Source organism: Podarcis cretensis, assembly GCF_951804945.1.
Source record: "Podarcis cretensis genome assembly, chromosome: 13".
NCBI lineage: Eukaryota > Metazoa > Chordata > Lepidosauria > Squamata > Lacertidae > Podarcis > Podarcis cretensis.
This window is the reverse complement of record NC_137182.1, coordinates 28,225,592-28,230,106: the sequence shown is the minus strand read 5'-3', so window position 1 is coordinate 28,230,106 and position 4,515 is coordinate 28,225,592. Positions and strand designations below refer to the sequence as shown.

General features: G+C 45.5%; 1 long non-coding RNA gene across 1 annotated transcript; it reads right to left on the bottom strand.

Moving 5' to 3' along the window:
* Nucleotides 1–237: 237 nt before the first annotated feature.
* Nucleotides 238–4,163, bottom strand: LOC307200373. The gene is made up of 3 exons (XR_013832390.1): nucleotides 4,120–4,163; nucleotides 3,325–3,411; nucleotides 238–2,234 (listed from the first exon to the last, which is right to left on the bottom strand). It is a non-coding gene; the product is annotated as an uncharacterized lncRNA (long non-coding RNA).
* Between the last annotated feature and the right edge of the window lie 352 nt (nucleotides 4,164–4,515).

Below are 4,515 nucleotides of genomic sequence, written 5' to 3'. Positions count from 1 at the left end.
ATGCTGCTTCTAGGCACACATCCCTAAGTATTCACAGGTCTTCTGTTAGAATCAAAGGTCTTGATTTGCTTGGCTCCGGCATGGGAGTCATTTCGGCAGTGTTGGTGGCTTGCCCGCCCCAATCACCAGCAACCCATGCTACATGTACCACTGGCTGTCTTGCATGTTATGTGTATGGTGATGCAAGGTCTGTGCTGTCTCTGCATTCAGAAGTCTATTGACTGTTTCTTTCTTTCTTTCTCTCTCTCTCTTGGTGTGCCATGTGGGTGCCAGCACATAGCAGTGGACTGCGGCAGTGTTTTAAGGGGTGTGTGTCTCTGGTTCACCTGCTGCTTTGGGGTTTTGTGGCAGTGTTTCCCCCTCTTCCCTTCCTGGCTGGCCATGTGCTGGAGACAGTGGCCAAATCTGCCCGTATAAATGTGACCAGGTCCAAGAAATAAGGCGAGCACAGGATTACTCTGGACGTACCTGGCAAAAGTAGCACAAGAGAGCTGTTTGAAACTGCCCATATTTCTACAGAGTGATGGGGCAAGAGGCCAGGGCTGGCCCAAGACATTTCAGCTCCTGAGGCAAACTCCAATATGGGGAGCTGTGCTTTCCACCAGGGAAGAAGGAATGAGTGGAGATTGGCATCAGGACCAAGCAGTGACGGGGTGGGAGTGGGGAGAGAAAGATGAAACAAGGACCTGCTGCCCCGGGGACCCTGCCGCCTGAGGCCATCACCTCACCTGGCCTCATGGGTGGGCAGGAGACATTCCATGGACATTCTGCTGGCTTCTGAGGATGTTCTACACAGGCATTCCCTTGATCTTTTGACCAGAATCTCCTCTTTTTTAATTACTGTAATGTGTGTGTGCGTGTACACACATTTTAATTATGGATTAAACTATGGCTTTTAATGGGATTACTCTATTGTGTATTTTAATTATGGATGCTCGTATTTTAATGTCTATGGAATGGGTTTTTGAACTTTGCAAACTATCTTGATCTTATATAAACAAACAAACAACAACAATAACAATAACCCAGGCATTCTGCGGAATTGTGGGGATTTAAAAAGGCGATGACTGGTGACATGCAAATATAGAAGGGGCTTTCTATGAAGCACTGAGCCTTAAATCTGGAGCTGGTCCTGAACTGAACCTCCCCCCTCTGGTACCCCTCTGCAAAGATGGAAGAAGTTCATGCAAACATCCAGCTCAGAATTCTGTCCGAATCAGAGGCTCGCACACTTCCGCCAACCCATAAAAGCTTTCCAAATATCAAAGTAGCACTTTACTTATTCCCGGATTTCTCATTCTTTGCTGTACATAAAATGCGGTACAATAAACCTTGACAGGTGCTGTAGAGTCAGCATTGTTAGAATCAGTGCTACAGGCAGGTGTTTGGAGCGGGGGAGAACTTAAAGGTTGTTATGACAGGTGGCAAGACAAAGGAAATGCCCTTGTTGTTCGTCCTGACTGCTTTTGGATAAAAAGGGCCAATGCAATTCACAACAAACAATGCAATTCGGCAATTGCTCCATTGAACAAAGCAGCCAAGTTCTTTGTAGGGTTCAGCGGAATAAAGCCTAGCAGCTGTTGCATTCGGGGATCAGATGTGTATTTCCACTCCTTTGTGTATCCTGAATCCAAAGTTCACAAGGAAGGGAAGCGAGTCACCTCTACCCGCAATCCATCGCCCAGTTATTTGCTGGAGCTGCCGTCCTGCAAAGAGAAGGGAGTGTAGGGTCTCCAAAATCCTCCAGGGGTCAGCATGTTTCAAGCCGCAGCTGCCTGCTGTCCCAAAAGAGCCATTCTCCTGTGTCACCCTGCCATGGGGAGCCAAGAGTAACCTTCTCCCTTTCTCCTTGCATGGCAGGCTGCGAGACCAAAGAAGAATGAAGTAGGATGGGGCCCATCAAACTGACCAATGAACCAAGAGGAAAATCCAAGATGGCTGAGAGAACTGGTGGTGGAATGAGAACCGACTGAAGAGGCCTTCGGGCACCTGCTCCCCTTCCAAGTCCAGAAACTGTCCAGAACCAGCAGTTGAATCTTAGTTCAATGTTGGCAATAGACCAGCGTTCTCAACTGCACCCAAGGGCAGCAGGCTTGCATTGTGGGTTCAAGTTGTGGCACGTGCCCCATACCTGCCTGCAGCACCAGGCAGCCATGAGTCCTGCCTTACAGAGGACTGTTTGAAGGAGCTCCCCATTGGAAGGGCTGTCCGGTCTGAGGCTGGTTTAAAGAACCCTAAGAAGGAAGAGCACATAGGAGGCGCTAAAGCAAACTTAGTAGGTCACCTCTTTGCAACTAATGATCTGCGATGCCACTTTATATTGTAATAGTTATGTCTACATTTGCATTTTCTTTTCCCTATAATTGTTATTAAATTTTCTTTTTTACATTTTAGGATATTCACTTAAACAACCTTAAAATATCAACGACTTCCCATCTTCTCTTTCCATGGTTCATTTTGCATAACATAAATCCCTGCATATTTTACGTAAACTAAACCATTCAGTGTTCCATTACATATTACATCCATCAAAACTTACGGTATTTACACTGTTGAATTTATCTTAATGCTGCCCACGTTTTCAAATGTACACAATTTCCCCCCATATATTCAATAAAAATCCTCCAATCTTCTTTAAACCTATGTTCTTCTTGTTCTCATATTCTATATGTTAGGTCTGCAAGCTGCACGTATTCCATCACTTTAAGTTGTCATTCTTCTTTAGTTGGGACTTTGCCCATTTTCCATTTTGGGGCTAAAGAAACACGAGCCACATTAGTGTCAAACATAAATAACCTTTATGGATACCTGGGAATTTTCATCTGAATTACCCCCAACAAAAAGGACTCTGGTGGTTTTTTTTAAGTACTTTTAAATGTTTTTTTCAATTCATTATGAATTATTTCCCAATACTCTTTTACCCTTTTACAGGTCCACCACATGTGATAGAACGTACCCTCCGTCTCATTGCATCTCTACATTTCCATTTACACCTCTCATCTGCACAGCTGCCTCAAGAGAAAACACATTTAAGATGGACAGGGTTTGAGTCAAGGATCACTAGGAGGTAAAGCTATTGTTATGATCCCAGAGGCCAGGCCTGGGACACGTGGACTGATCACAAAGACAGGTGGCCTCTGCCTCACCCACGTGGGGTCACAGCCACCCCCTTCCGCAGAAATGTCTCAGATGAAACGGAAACAAGGAGGCTTGCATCTAAGAGGAGATGTTTTTCAGAAAGGCTTGTATTCCTAATGCTTCTCCTATGAGAAATTAACTGCAGCAATTTCAGCTCTGCCTGTATTGTGTTACCCAACTCCTTACCTGCCCCCTTGATTCTACTCCAGGAGAGCTCCTGCTGCTGTAACTGACCTAGGTAAGGTTTCAAGAGTTTGATCTGGAGCTCCAGGTCTGCAAGGGAAGGAATTTAATTCTCAGAGGGAGAAGCTGGCAGAATACTTTCGGTTCAGAGTTTCGGTTTAGAGTGGCCACTTAGACGCATTGCCCCCCAAAAGGATAAAAGAGGACACAGGTTTGCATACGTGCATTTATATGCATAGATGTGAAATTAAAAATAATTCCTGCAATTTCAATTATTGCAGGAACAAGTCCTGTTGGGAGGTGGCGGATAAGTTTAAAAGTGCAACCTTGTTAATCACAGCTATAGAATTGTAGAGCTGGGAGGGAGGGACTGTGAGGATCATCTAGCCAAACCCTCTGCAATTCAGCAATCTTTCACCCAGCATGGAGTTCAAATCCACAACCCTGAGATAAAGAGTCTTATGGTCTACAGGCTGAGATATCCCTCAGGACAATGTGTGCTATATATAAGTAATGATGCTATCCACACAAGAAGAGCGTGAGATTCTTCTTGCCTATACCACTTCAGACTGCAGGTGGGGACTTCTGTGTCTTGACACTCCTACATTTGTATATATCCTTGCAGTTAACAAAATCAATATACTGTTACAGATCTAGAGCCGGCGAATGTTAGAAATTAGTAAAATGGTAGAATTCAGCTGATACTTGGGGTATTGAAAGGAAAATACAGGCTGCAGCAGTTCTCCTGAACTGTGCAAAAAACACAGAAATTCCTGGGTTTAGCCTATGCAAACTAACCTGGCCCGGCTAGTTGAGTGGTCAGTCTTGAACACATCAAAGACAGGTCCTTAGGTCTGTGCAAAACAAGCGGTTGCCAAGGTGACTGGGGAGGGTGTGGTGTCGCACAAGAAAAATGTGTCCCTTTTAAAACATAGAAGGGGAGGGGCCCCTTAGCAAAGGTTCCTGGGAAGGGGGGAAAAGGAGGTGCCAGAACTGGAGGCAAGAGGCTGTGTCAGGCAGAACCAGAGTATTGGCAGGCTGAGGCAGAGGTGTGCAGAACGCCTTGGGCTCCAATGCTGCGTTGCTGTGCGAAAAGAGCTGCTCTTGAGATATAATGCTGCAGACTCTCTTCCTCCACCTTGGCCCAGGTGTCTAGAGGTGCAAAATAAGCCCAGTCTCTGATAGCTTCCTTCC